At 40.3% G+C, this 15127-nt stretch overlaps 2 long non-coding RNA genes across 3 annotated transcripts in view; one reads left to right on the top strand and one right to left on the bottom strand.

The window, feature by feature from the left end:
* LOC133273759 (uncharacterized) overlaps positions 1-15127 on the top strand; it is a 260975-nt gene that overhangs the window by 101404 nt on the left and 144444 nt on the right. The gene's annotated exons all lie outside the window — the stretch shown is intronic.
* Positions 1477-5039, bottom strand: LOC133269258 (uncharacterized). The gene is made up of 3 exons (XR_009743399.1): positions 4723-5039; positions 1707-1744; positions 1477-1600 (listed from the first exon to the last, which is right to left on the bottom strand). It is a non-coding gene; the product is annotated as an uncharacterized LOC133269258 (long non-coding RNA).

Below are 15127 nucleotides of genomic sequence, written 5' to 3'. Positions count from 1 at the left end.
TCCTGCTATCCCATGTATTTTGCTTAGGGATCATTTATTCTTCAACATTGATCTGCTGGTGACAGGGTAGAGTTTAGTTTTGGCAGATAAAGTTCAGGATAGCAGACTGTTTCTCCTGTAGATGGGATATGCATGGCTTTGCTGTCCCTCAGGCTGCCTGTGTACTCTGGGCTGCATACACAGTGAGAGCCCCCAAAATCTGTGCGGATTTTGGGGAAGATGGAGTGTTTGTCTCCAAAACACTGTCACAGAGTACATGCCAGTTATGCCTGACCTGTTAGGCTTCTGACTTCCATTAATCCGGATAGTGTCCTCTTTTGATTCTCACCTCACTTTGCGTGGCAGGTTTCAGAGCACCAGAATTGTTACACAAGTGACTGGACTTGGCATCAAAATACAGGGGAAGCACATAAAATAAGAATAGTGGCAGCTAAGAACAAAACATGAAAGTACAGAGAGGATATTGCAAGCATTGCTTTAGAATGAGAGTAAAATTATTTTCCAGACAGAGTGGCCATCATTTGTTAAGAAGGAGATTTTAAAAGTTTGACTGGATATACACACAAGAATAGTTCTTAAAAGAACAAAGTAATCTGTGCCATGGCACACCTGAAACAGACTGTCTCCTCGTTCACATTGAGAGGAATATCATATTCTGAATTTCTTTCTTTCCTGAGAAACATACAACACTGTTCTGCACACTTGATTTTTATAAAGTCTGGATTGAGAAGGGCTGTAGGACACTGGATGTCCGTTTTTCTGTGCTAGTATAGTAGGGCAGTTGCAGTTCCAGCTTTAGCTCCAGCCGCTTAAAAGCCATACCACTACAATGTTGTTCAGCCAAGCAGCCATTGCATTTGTACTGCTAAAGCCCATTGGACAAGTGGCAGTAAAACAGACAATCGCAGTTTTCTCTCATTCATGCTTTTTTAAGACCTATTTGATAGCCTCAATGTTACAGTCAGGAAAGGCAGCCCTCTGGTTCTATCATTTCTGTTAAATGCCACTGCTTTAAACTAACTGGCAGTAGGCTTTTTTCTACTCACCAAGCAGTTTACCAATCCACAAAACTCCTCAGTCATCAAAAGCCCCTTCTTTGGTCAAACCACAATCATTGTGACAGTTTGAGGTGAGAGTATTTGGCAGGGATCGCTCAAGGGTTCATTCTTTTCAGAATGTTTACTTCACCTGACCACTTTCCTGGGTGCCACAGTGATTAGTCAGCTGTATATTATTTAAGGGAAGCTAAGGAATCCTATTGTCTCCATGCAAGAAACAGCTGAAGGAGGGGGGGGATATAATAAAAACAAATAATAAAAGCCCCTCAGCACTGAAGAAGATGTGCTGGGAAAGGATTAAAATAAGTTGCACAGCAAGCAGAACGCCGTGTAGAACAGGGTGTGCAAGTGTATTCTAGGTAGGGCAGAGAATCAGGATTGCCTGAAAGGTCTCATTTATAAACTACAGTGAACAAGATTTTTTTTTACATTTGTTTTTAATCTTCACAGACTTTAACTGTTTGGGTTGATATTTTCCATGTTGGGCTTCCTCCTGGGGCAAAACATTTGGAATGACTATGATCAAAATGCATTGGCTGTTTCTGGAAAGAAAACGAATATGTATTGTTCTGTATAAAATTTTGAGCACTGTTTCTCCCCCCCAGTTGCATCTTTCTTTTGTTCTTTCAAAATATAATCAAAACCTACTGTCAAAGCATGATCTTCCTTCCTTGAAGTATGGGTTCCTGTGAAGAAAGATGCTATTGTTGCTTTATTCCATGGACTGAAATGATAGAGGTCTGTACAGTGACTCTAAATATTGCCAGTGACGCTACTGAGCCACAGGCTCTGCAGTAGGATTCCGTGCTGTGGCAGTTGTGGAGAGCTGGATAGCTCTGGATTTTAAAAACTGGTCATTTACAAATCAAACTTGAGAGCTGAGAGTCTAAGATCAGGGTGAAATCTGCTGGATAAAGCATGGACACATCTCACTAAATGAGCAGTTCAAAAATTTCAAATCCTGTCTTTCATTCTTGCCCTGTCTGTTAAGTGTGTGCCTTCAGACCCTTTTTATTGCATGCTTTTCAAACCTTGCTCCAGAGTCAAAATTCATTTCCTTCTAGGTATCTATACAGCACTCAACACTGCAGTGTTTCACTAACCATTAATGAAGTTATTTTCACAACATCCTAGTAAGATGAGGAGGAATTATTGTCCTCATTTGACAGATAGAGACCAGGACATGGTTGTTCAAGGCTGAAGATACTTGCTAAACTGGGGACCCAGTCTGAGACATCCTGCTCCAGATCTTTTTCAGGACATTTAATGTCGGGTAGGAGGCTCATAGCGCAGATCGCTTCAACTTCAGCTGCATTTGTGAGGGACTGGCACATTGAGTCCAGGTTTCAAGTCAGGCACAGAGCACATGCAGAACATACAGTTGATAAATGACCTTAAGTGGGAAGCCTGGTTTTAAGAAACTTGTCCTGTATCTCATAGACTGTCTTGTGACAGAAGCAGATGCAGATTCCAAACTCTTCAGGACAACTTTTAAACTGTCCTTTTTTTAATCTTTCTTTCTGCATTCCTTGCTCATTACTTAACAGGGAACCTCAGCAATGCACAGTGCACTGAGCAGCCCTACTCATTGTCAGGCAACTGCCTCCTGCTCTCCATTGATTCATCCTGCAGACAAGTCTGTGCCATGCAGTGCCTGAAACAGTGACCTGTGGAAAGCTCAGTTTGTGATTGCTTAACTAAGTTGTATGATGTGTTTACCATATACCAAACTCTTGTCTTTGGTCACAAACGACTGAAGTCTGGTGTCTATCAAGGGAGAGTACTATAGAGTACTAATGAGGTGGTGAGTATACTGGCATAAAATGGCTCTTCGTATGTTTGGGGGGGCAGATACAGCTTGAACAGTGAGGATTACTGCTTAAATGCGCAAACTTCCTCCCATTCGCCCCCTTTTGTACTTGTTTTATACCTAGATCCCAAATAGTGCAGGGTAGGGACTATGATGTTTGGCTTGTATGGAACTTAGTATAGTGTGGCCTTGAACAAGGGACCTCAGCTGCTCTGATAGAATCCCTTTTCATTCACATTATTCATGTTATCATCTGAAAAAAATGAGTCTCTCAACTACCTAATTGAAAAATTTGCCATGTAGACCATCCTCTGTGGACCTCAGAGGTGGTCACTGACAGTTTGCTACGTTATGTGAGCTACCCACCTAGAATGTTGTAGGGAGCATTGCAATTTGTTCGCTAACTTTTGTTTCTCTTAAGTGAATTTAATATGTTATATACTTTTCAATTTTCTAAAGTGCTAGTAGTTTATTAAAACAGAACATTAAATTGACCTGTATACCTGTAGCAGAGGACTGTTGTGAAGATTAATAATTAGATAATGTTTGTAAAGCACTTTTTATAAGTGAAAAGTGCTATAAAGTGCTAAGCATTATTATTGCAGCATGATAGAGATCACAAAACACAGAAGTGAATTAGCTCTGGGTTTAATCCTTATAAGGCAAAGCATACCAGGGGCAAAATAACATTACAGTTATTTTTCTTACATCCAGCACTTCATTAACCACCGCATCGGGTTATATAACTCTCTGAGAGTCTAACTTAGTGAAGTTTGTAATCATAGCAGGGAAAGTTCTCACGGTTTTTGCAGGCAGGACTTGTGTGCGCAGCCTTTAAGGTCACACAGAGTTCCTCCAGCTATGCAACGTTAGTGCCTCCAATTGCATGTAGGGACATCACTGCCTGCTTTGGCTCTCTCCAAGTTAACCCCTCTCATGAGAGTGCCTTTGTCTATGTTACCTGTCACTAAATAGAGGTTTTCATAAATGTAAAGTGGCATAATGCTACCGAATGCATACAGGCGTCTATATCGTATTAGGATTTTATTATGCTTCTCATGAACTCTTTTCCATAGGCTCAGTCGCTCCTTAAGTTTTGCTTTTCCTCTGAATTTTTACTGAAGCTGTGCAAAAGGCTCACCCCAGCAAATCCATCACTTGTTTTCTGGCACCAGTCAAGTCCTCAACATCTTTGAGAAAGTCAGTCAGCACTTTCTTTCCTTTTTAATTCTCACTTACTGCTTATCTTGCTGCAGGTGGCCTATTGCTACTGCTGCAATCATTGCTTTTCCTATGGATGGCACAAACACAGAATATTTTTTCAAGTTTGATTCGGGAGCTGCATGTTTTCTGCCCCATCCCCAGTAGGACAGTCTTGAGCCAAAACCTTGGGAAGTAGCATTTGTTACTTGGTTTAGCTACCTGCTGTTTTATGAAAAGAGGAATGTGAATTAGTCTTCTCAAAGAAGCGATGTGCCAAAACTTTGGAAGGTTGTCCATTTAGAAGTAGGATGTGCCTCTTTCAGTTGGGTTTAACTTCTCCTATAGGCTGCTTGATTTCTATTTGGTTTATTTTTGGTTGGAATGGGGTGTTTCTTGTTTGTTTTCCTCCCTTCCTTCTATAGGAACTGTCAGTAGACAGCCTCTGAAATTCTGGCTGCTGCTATGTGGACTGACTACAGTTCCCTGTTAACTTTACACTAGCCACTGAAGCATTCCTCTGTTTTATCTTGAAAAACAACACAACAAAAGTGCACCAAGGCACCATGTCCCCCATTACACTACTGTGGTGAGCTTAGTGCATTTGTTTGCTTCTGAAATGTGAAAAATGAGTGTTAAAATGTTAGGTCTTACCTGGTGAGTGCTGAGGAGAAACCAGGTGTGAGAGCTTCAGGGAAATGATTCCTGGACCCCGCAGATGTTTGTCAGCATCTGATTGCAGCTCATAGAGTAAATCTGCAAAGCACCTGTGCTGGGAGAGACCTGCAGTTTGCAGAGCTCAAGAGATCCTGGCTCCCATGGTCTTGAGACATCCTCAAATTACTTTGCTTCAGGCAGTCTCAGGAAGTGATGTTGAGGTTCTCTGTAAGGTCTCCATCTGCCTTCATGTCCATGTGCTGACTGTGGCACATACAGTTGTCATGTGGGCTGGAGAGAACCACAGCCTTACAACTGGCCTGTGGGACTTGCCCAAGAGGTAGCTGTGTTGGCCTTAACTTGGTTAAGCACAGGTGAACTTGATCATAAGCACAGCCCAGTGCCTCTTGTGCATCGTAGTACCAGTAACTTTGGGAGGTAGATATGAGAGATGCTAGAATGAAAATGTAGATGAACAGGCAAAAGGTTTGATTTAGGGGCCTACTGATATATTTCTGTTAGACTTGTGGTTTTTTGCAGTTGATTTCTGTATAACACAATGAGGAGAGGGAGCTGTAAAAGGAAAGGGAAGCTCCACCTTACCCAAATTGGAACCAGCTGACTACAAAAACCAAGAGGGTGGGGAGGGGATTATTTGTAGTCAGACCAGCAAGGGGAGCATTATTTATAGGCAGACCTGGAAGCAAGGTGGCAGGTGGTGAGGAGCACTTGGGTCAGACAAAGACATCTGCTAGGAATGTCAGCAATATAAAGGTAACCCTGTATCCAGTAGTAAATGATAGGACAGAAATTACAGCTAACCTGGAGGAAGAAAGGTTGCAGAGACATATTTGAGGGAAGTCACAATGTGTCAGACAGAGGAATTAACTGAAAGTAGGCATGCTGCCAAAAATAAAATCTGTATACCAGTGAGAGACTTCCAAGTCAAAAGTAGGTGAACTAGGTGCCTGCAGATGGAAGAGGACTGACCTTCACCAATTAAATGCAACTCAAATAGTTGATACTAATGTCATATTGTAGTCCATAATCATGAGCTGGACAGAATTGGTCATATGCTGGAGTACTTCAGTATATGGCTGTAGAAGACGTAGAACAGGCCAGTCATGAGGATGGGGTGTAGCTTTCTGTTGTCCAACCAGCTAATATATTGCAATGAAAAGGCATACAGTGACTTGATAGGGAATTGCTGGTTTTCTAGTTTAGTGTTTTTAAATGTCTTAAGAATATCCTAAGCTTTGTATAAGTTCTTTAGTTGGTCTAAATTGGAGAAAAGGCACAAAAAATAATGGTAGGTTTATACTACTTGTTACCTGCTCAGTTAAGTGATGTTTAAGACCTGATTCTTCTGATTGCTGTTCTTGCTAATGTTGCTTGTTGTTACTTTGGCATTATATAATTTAGACAGAAGCGCATGGAGACCTACTGTTTAGGTGGAAAGAAGGGTTAGTGTAATTGAAAATTGTTTACTGCCTGTGTAGCTATGAGGGATATCAAAGAGGTATCATTTACCCATCTATAACATTGTGGTATGTGACAACAGGGTGAGGTTCAAAGAATCAGTTCCTTGATAATTTAGATGATTATGCTGAAGATCAGCTAGATCTTAGACAGGCACAAATGGAGACCTCTCAGTTATACATGAGTTGCTTCCAGGAATCTATGTGTGCTTAGTAGTAGTGCCCAAAATATAGTTAGGTTTCATGTCTTTGGGGAAAAAGAGCACAATAACCTTTGAGGTTCAAAACTGGGAATCTGCTGCTGGACGTTTAAACCATTCTGAAATGTGCTTTGGGAGTTCACAGTGTCTAAAGCAAATTTGATAGGCTACAAAAATCTCTTGTGCTATCTTGTGTTCTAGTCAGTTATTAAGGAAGAAATGTAAAGTTAGAAACAGAAGAAACAGAGATGGTCAGACTTTACTGCAGTTGAAACTTGAATTTTTAATTCAAAGTGGGGAAAGGGGCAAAATGAGAAACTGGAAAGAAATGTTTGGATGGGGAAAGGGCATGACTTGATAAGCAAGAAGTACAGAACTGGTCAAATGAAATTTCATGCATCTCAGAATTAGCATATAGAACTCGTGGGCATAAGATATCATGGAAGCTGAACACGTAAGAGGATTGAAAAAGATCAGACATCCGTATGGGTAATGAGAGCATCCAAATTACATTGAGCAGAATAAAACATTAATATAGATGTAAAACTTCATGCTTGCGGGCAGGAGCCAGACACATGTGGATGGGCTTCCAAGGGAACTCCATACTTGAGGTGCTTATTCTATAGTTTTCCCCTTGGAATTTTTTTGCTTTCCTTTGTAGCAGTAGATACTGGTGCAGTTGAGGATCTGTGTTCCTTGCATTTATGCTTATGTAGGAAAGGAGAGGAGGGTGCACAAGAATATGCTGTTATTTGGTGCTTCTCAGGAGGAAGTAACTTTTAGACAATTCTAGAGAGCACAAGCAAAATAACCTTGCTGTAACTGGCATAAGGGCCTGGCTCCTCAGTTGTGTGGGAGAAAGGCCTGGTCAACTTATCCTTAGCCGTCAACCTCCCATGGCTGAGGCAGAAGTCAGTTCTGTGCAATTCAAACATGTTGTAATTTTGCCTCCATATTCTCCTGCAAAGTAAATTTATCGTTTGAAATAACATAAGTACGTTATTCATATGTAAGATGCCTCACGCCTGTCACGGGTTGTGAGTGGCCTGTAAGTGGCAGTACATGTTGAGTCTGTTCTTTGCGGGTTTCAGTGCAGCCCCCAGCCTGCCAGGTTGTGCTTTCCACCCTGCCCTTCATCAAACTGGGACTGCATCTAGCCACGTAGTGGTCTGCAGACCTCTGCATTATGAGATTGAAAACTTTGAGAATACTTTTCCCAACCAAAGTGAGAGAATCTTACAAGTCAGAAATGGCAGTAGATTGCTGCGAATATTTGTCATTTCCAAATGTAATGCATTTCATCCTGTCTTTCACTGTTGCTTGTCGCTATGGCACTGAATTAATCTGAATGGGAATATGGGCAATAAAACACTGCAGCCCCACTGTATTAGGAATTTGAGAGGGAAGAAGAAACTGCTTCACCACTGCCTCCTTTTCATACTTCGTATCTCTAAAAGTAGCCAGTTAATTACATTCCATGGTTACTGCTATTGTAATATGTGCTTATTTGAAGTGCAAAGATAATCATCAATTGTACACTCTTGACTACACTATTAATGGTTTCAATACCCACATTGTGTTTACATTTTACTTTATAACTAACACTTAGCCATTGTGGTTTTAGCATGTAGTAATTCAGTGAACACTGTCTCCATGTAATGCCCTTGCCATTTCATTCTGCGGTATTAAGTGTTGTTTTTCTAGGAAGGTCTTGAAATGTGGGGCATTATGTATGAGTTATGCTAATTTGTTAGGGCAATGAATACATTAATTTCATTAGTAAATGGCCTCAAAGCAATAATTACCAGTGTAGGTGTGTCAGAAACGATCATGTTCAGTTTTGCCAGTTAATTATTAAGATTTTGTTCTAAGGGACCGAGATTTGACATCTAGCTTCAATTTAGCCATAAATAAAAGTCTGAAGTATATTGGACTGAAGAAATGGAGCCAAGAACTTGTTTTGCTCTTAGAAATTTCTGCATTTTGTCTAATTGTGACTGCCAATACGATGCCAAAATAATTAGTGTCAGTGCTATGAGGTTTATACTATACCTCCCAAAAAGGCACATCATAATGAAAATAGCAATCACGCTTTCTCATTCCTCTCATCTCGCCTTATGTTACCGAATGCTGAATTATTCAAAGGTGGTGTTACTTGCTAGTGCAGTATTCAATTTGAAATGGCTGCAGTTTATCGTTGAAGCTGAAGGCTGTTTTTTAATGGAGTTTACTTCTAATGGCCTAATTAGGCTTCTGAGTTATAGCCATGCACTTCTTGAACTTTACATGGCTAACACTGTAGAGGAGACAAATGGAGGCACCTGTGCACCTGGGCTCCTTCCCATAGATGTGACCCTATTTTTAATTACAGTGGATTTGTTGAGAGAACAAACCTGATAAACCACTGTGCAATAATAATATGCTTTTAGGCACCTTACAGCTGTATTTTTTCCAAAGGAAACTTGGAAAATTGTGTACCTGAGCTCAGATACATTTCTCAGTTATTAAAATGGTAGCAATAAGAATTCTCTTGTTTCATTTTTGTGGTCTGCTTTGTAAAATAGAGATGTAGAAAGAGGGACTGTTGTCCTCACTGAACTTACTTACAGCTTCTTTCAAAACATGTTTTATGTTTTAAAGTGCAAGGCAGACTTCAGATCAGTACAGAATAATGCTGGAAAAAATAGGACTAATGACTGTTTACTGTGTCTTTAGTTACATCATCAAAGATGCTTCACTACTCAATTGTATCATAGGGATATGCACTGTATGTGCAAGCAAAGGACATATAGGGCTCCCTGCACTTCCCATCAGTGGACATGGGTAACAGCCAGTCACAGCAGCTCTTTCAGCTCTGAAATGCATTTTATGTTGCTTGCAGGACTTGAGCCAAGCTTTTCAGATCTAGGGTGAAGGCCATCATTAGTCCAGTAAATGTGTACTTTGCAGAGTTTGCTCCCTGACCTTATTTCATAATCTCAAGCAGAGTCGGTGAATAATGATGCTGTGTCCGGCTTTTTAGATTTACAGATATGAAGAGTGGGTGTCTAATTGTGGCTTTCTTCTTTTGCACATTTGATAACTTTCCATTAGTTCAGTTGATACTCAGTTTGCCTTGGGACAGATAGAAGTAAATGTGACGGATCTTACAAAGAGTTTTGGCATCTCTCTGGGCAGCTTGGTTAATTTACCTTCTTTTCGGTCAAGCTCCTGAGAAACCTGACTGTGCAAAGGAAAACCAGCATTGTGCTGTTACTAGAGTAATTGCTGGCCAGTGTAGTCCTTTCTCATGCTGGATGGCTTTTATTCTGGACTGCTGCAGTATTTGTTTTAGGGACTCAGAAGCCAAGGGAACAATATCCTTTCTGTCTTAGATTGTGCTCTTTTCCTAAGATAATGGGAGGAAAATGACTCTTCCTTGTTTATGAGGCAATTAAGTGGAATATATTGACAGTTAGCATTCAAACAAATCTAGGGTGGCACAAATCTATCAAAGTACCTTAGGAACACTGTTCACTATAGAGATTTTGGAATATGTAACAAAATGTAGACAAAATCCCTTCTTAAATTTTATTCCCTAAGGATAAATCCCCTGGGAAATCAAGTTTTGTAAAAAGCTGTCAGAAGCAAAACGTTTTTTTTCTCTCCCCATGTTCAAACATCCTACTCTTCCAGGGAATAGGTTGCCAGCAAATCTGGTACCTGCATATTCTCGTGTTTTGCCATTAGTATTAAGTTGAAACATTTTAGGATTGGTTTAATATTTATGGCATAGTTTAATAAAATTTTAGGCATGTAAGGAGCTGGTTGCAAAGATGTGCCCCACTAGAAACTCATTTACTTACAGAATCAAATGCTAAGTAAAATAAACAGCTTGGCTTTCCACGGTCATTTTATAGCCACCTTCAGAGGAAGGTGGGGACGAGGGTTGTGTTGCCATGTGGGTTTAATTCTTGAACTTCCACTCTGGGTGCTCAAAGACAATACGGTAGTTGAGCCAACGTTCTCTGTTAAATCACAAAAAGAGATATTTTTTTTTTCCCTACCAAATACAGGGGATCAACTGCAGCTGCAAAGAGGAAATTTAGCATTATCATCATACCAGTATCAGAAGGCTCTTTATATTTATAGCTTCATAAAAGTTCACAGCTAGAGTATTTGCTGCCAACTCATAAAGAACTAATGAAAATTTGTGCAGGTTTTTTTTTTGGTGGGGCGGGGGACAGTGATTTCTTAATCCCCTAAATCCTGATGAATTCTTCTATTCAAAACATTTGTACAAGAGAATGGAAAAGGGCTTCTTGTTGCTTTAATAGGGAAGGTCACACTTAAACTCGCTATGGGACAAACTGTGCTACAGTTCTGCTTGGATAATTTTGCCATATTCCAAGCATACCCATTAACACCAAGATGACTGTCAACATATAAGAACAAAGTGACAGCATTATGTTGCCTTTGTGAAGGCAAATTGCTGTACTGTTTGGATAAACTTTAAAACTTGTTTTATAATCATAACAATGATTATTGCTTCAACATTAAACCCCCCTGTAATTAAGCAAAGTTTCTTTCAGATAAGTAGTATTTGGCAGTAATGAAAACCTCGTGCTTTAGTGTACCTCAGAGGGTGTTGTAACTCAATAATTCACAGGTTCTCTGAGCTTTTTTGGCTATAAGCAGAAAGTTTCTTTTATTTACATGCCTAAAACTATGAAAATTATGTCAATGTTTTTCTCTCCAGCTGCTGTGGAAAAGCATTCCTGAAAGAAAAGCTGGCAATAGTAATGAGTTAGATGAATATTATCAAATCTAAGGTAATACAAGCTTTGGTGATTTTTCTAGTTACTGATCATCTTTCCCCTTCACCCCTTCCAGTTATTGTGTTTATAATGGCAAGGCTGATCTAAATTTGTCACTTCCGTGTTATTGCCCTGTCCCTTCTTCCCTACAACCTCATCTAGTTGGAGAGAGCCTTTCCCAAGAGCAGCATGCATTTTTGAAGTTTCATGCTAAGAAGTTAGAGTTGGAAGTATCTCTGAAATTATGTTGTGAGAAATGTTCTGGGTTATAGTAGGAAGGTGTCACTTGGTGCTGCCAGACTAGAGAAGGCATATTTCAAAACCAGAATGTTTCAACCCTATCAATGTGAAAGGATTTACCTCTCAGAAAGAGGAGCTTCCTTAATCAAAGGAACTAAACTGGAGTGATGGCATGACCCTAGCTTTATATTTAAACATACATTCATTCCTTTAGCAGTGACTTCCATACATGTGGCATTGGTGACTTGGAGAAAGTCACAGCAAATTCTGAAGCTCAGGAAGAGCAGAACTGCTCTTTGTGGGTGACATGAGGAGGGAGAAAAGGTGGAAAACTTTGGCAGGGGAGGAAGCTCCATTATTTTCACTATGCTGGCTCTTTCAGCTTTCTGAGCTTGTGAATAAAGGCAGTGTGTGTATTCATCTGTGCAGTTGTGAAAACTTGTGAGAAAACTTGCTATTTTCTTTCTACCAGAAAGCAGTAGTGCAGTAAAATCTGACCTCTTACACAGATCTGAGACACACCTAACAGAGCTGAACCAGTCAGGCTGTCCTCTCAGCCCAAGCCGTTTCATCTTTTTGCATGCAGTGTGCCTCAAGCTGTGAAGCTATTTGTTGAACTAGGCTGTGTTACTGTTTGACTGAGAGGAAGACAAATGTTCCGTATTATCCTTAATTTCCATATAATTGTTTTAATCTTTGTTCTATAATAAATGTATAAAAGTACCCTGAGGGTACCTCTTTGTTTGGTGTTGCAAGTGTCTCATTTAGAGTCCAAGCAAGATGGAAATGTTCAGGTCTGCATTTTCTTCCTCTCACCTGAGTGGTTCACAAGATGCATTCAAAATACTCAGCCATTCACACTGCAGAACTTTCTGCATGTGAAATTATGTGAGGATGTGTTTCCCGTCCATCTCATTCTGGATGTGTTTAGCAACTCAGATTAGGACAAGTGACAGCTTGGGCTGGAGAGATGTACTCCTGCCAACTCCACAAAACATTCTGTTATTGCTGGGGGATCATATGTTCCAAGTTAAAAGGAACTGGGGAGGGAGGGAAGAAGGAATGTCTTACCTGCAACTTGCCACTGCTTCCTGGATTGCATCTTTCCTGCATGTTTATTCAAAGAGGCTGAACAAATAGTCCTGCATACAGAAAATGACCATCTCCAGAACTTCTGAAGGATCAAGATTTATGACAGAACATACAAGAGTCTCATGTGGAGTCCTTTCAGTTTGGCACTCTACCTATGTGATTTTTTGCCTGGTTAATGACAGCTTGTCTCGCTTGGTTCCCAGTGGTCATCTGCATGCAACCTTCACTCTCAGGCTCCTTAATGCATAGTGTCATTTTCAGCTTTTTTGTGGCTTTGTTTCAAGGTGGCTACTTCAGGATGGCACCCCATCTGTATGCCTGAACTTCAGTCGTACAGATGTGCTAAGGTAAGGACTCCCTTGGGAGCACCTAGCCAAAGAGCACTTGAACACAATTCCTCCACACCAGTCTAAAAGGAGTGAGTTAGAGAATTCACAGAGCATAAACAGATAGGAGGGTAAAAGAAGGTTCTGAAGAGAGTTTTTCTGTTTGGTTCTGTAAAAGCTAAAATAATAATAACATATCTCTGGAGTTTAATGAAGCATTATAATCCCACTGTAAAACATCTGTGGGATGCCATAGAAAGCATATAGAAAGTGTGGCATTGTATAATATATTCCATAAGGGTTTTCTTATTTGGTTTTGATGGGAGGTGGTACAGTTGCTGAAATTAGTGGGGTGGGAGGGTTGTCTGTGCACGCCTGACAGAACAGAGAAATGTGGAGACTTTGGATAGTTCTTTCACAAGTTGTTTTCAAGCCTGAAATAGAGCCTTGTCTTCAGGGGGAAAACAAGCATCCTGATTTCACCAGATGTTAATGTTTAGTTCTATGGTCTCTTTAATAACAAGCCCAGTGAAAAGGGAAAAGTCATATGAATACATTTTTTGACATTTTGTTTATTAGCATTTTATCTAGGCTAGTAGTAAATGAATAGACTTGTCAGCAGAAATCTCTTGGTGAAGCAAATAAAGAATCTTAATAGGCAGGGAGAACAGAACTAACGGCAAATTGCTCACAAAGAGCTCTAATTTATTGGTTTCTTTTTCATGAAGATTCTGTTCTGGTTTCTGGCTTTGCCAGAAGAAACAGCTGAATGATGACATGGATTCTCAGAGAGAAACTGTGCTGTCTGGTAGGAAAGGGGAAGACTTGAGGAAAGAGTCTATTTGCTTTAACGCTTTCTTCAAAATACTTCATACCACACCTGGTAAAGTTTTCTTAGTTTGATTTTGGGGTTTCGGTGGACTTGGCAAGTGTGTATTTTTATACAAGTGCTGTGATGCCTGATTCCTCTTGTAAGTGCCTTCCTGCAGTACAAGTGAGGGCTTCTCTGGGTCTCTGCTATGCACCTGGACCCACTAGTACTACTGGCACACTGCTTTTGGGGCCAGTGGAGTTACTGAGAGGCGCAGCACTGTCTCGTTTCCTCCCCCCACCCTATTTAGGCCATCCTGTTCTCCCAAACAAGGGAAATAGCTGCAAATTCCAGGGTCAAAATGATATTTGTTTGGGGTATTCTTAGTGGTTACAAGCTGGATGTTTTCTATTTGTTACCAGCTGTGTAGTCCACAGCAATCACAAATGTAGAGCATACAACTGAATTAAGTTGTATAATTTGTAGAAATCAGTGTTACCTACACTGAATGCCTCCCAAATCCATTGGTGGGATGGAGCCTGTTACTTGTATAACTCTTCAGCCAGGTGAGCATGAGGAGGTGTCATGTGTATCAGTGCATTAGCAGCAGCTGTGGACTCTTTCTCAACACCAGTCCTTATTTGCCAAGATTAACAAAACTTTCCTGATCCAGCCCATTCAGCCTTCAGCTTTATGTTGGCTATCAGAGAAAGTGCTGTGTTTTCAAAAAGTAATTGCTGAGTGACCTCAGAAGGGCAAGTTCCATCCTCTTACTCCTTCCCTTCCGTTGGACAAGCAAAAAGGTTCAGAATGCAATGATGCATCCTTGAAAGTGCTTGAAGTCAAGATGGGAAAAGGTGGAGAGGTAGGGAGTGAACTGGAATAGGACAGGTCAAATAATCCTAGGGAAATAATTTTCGATTAATTAAATTTCCTTTTCCTGTGTTAAATTCATTCTCTGAGCTTTCATCATTGTCATGACTGTGTCAGAAAGTCATTCTAATGTATACAGAAAACCCCAAACCAAAGCAAAACACCCCCCCACAAAAAGAAAAAAAAAGAAAAAAAGCACCATGGAAGAGAAAAATGGTGAAATGTGGCAATCTGGACGTTGTTACTTTTTATTTGGTGCTTTATTGGTGTTGTAATTTATTTTGAGAAGAACTCCTGGCTTTCAGGTGAAAGGAGGAATGACGGAACAGTTTAAGCCATGTAGAGGTAGTAAGACAGCAGAACTAGTTTGATTATGTAGGCTAATTGCATGGTTTTTCCTCATCTTCTAACTATGTTTCTAAAATGAATTCCTTCCATAAATCCAGTACAACAACTTCTGTTCCAATGAGAGCTTGTCTTTCTCTCCTGAAGAGACAACCAAACAACTGTTGTAGCTAATCAGGAAATGTAGTTTCTCCTGTGTTTCATGTTTTCTTTGTCCCAGACCCTGTTGGGAGAAAGACAA

Source organism: Pezoporus flaviventris, unplaced genomic scaffold (assembly GCF_033815535.1).
Source record: "Pezoporus flaviventris isolate CSIRO_AGI_PZ_B2104156 unplaced genomic scaffold, CSIRO_AGI_Pfla_v1 ptg000001l, whole genome shotgun sequence".
NCBI classification, from domain to species: Eukaryota; Metazoa; Chordata; class Aves; order Psittaciformes; family Psittacidae; genus Pezoporus; species Pezoporus flaviventris.
This window is presented reverse-complemented; position numbering and strand designations above follow the sequence as displayed.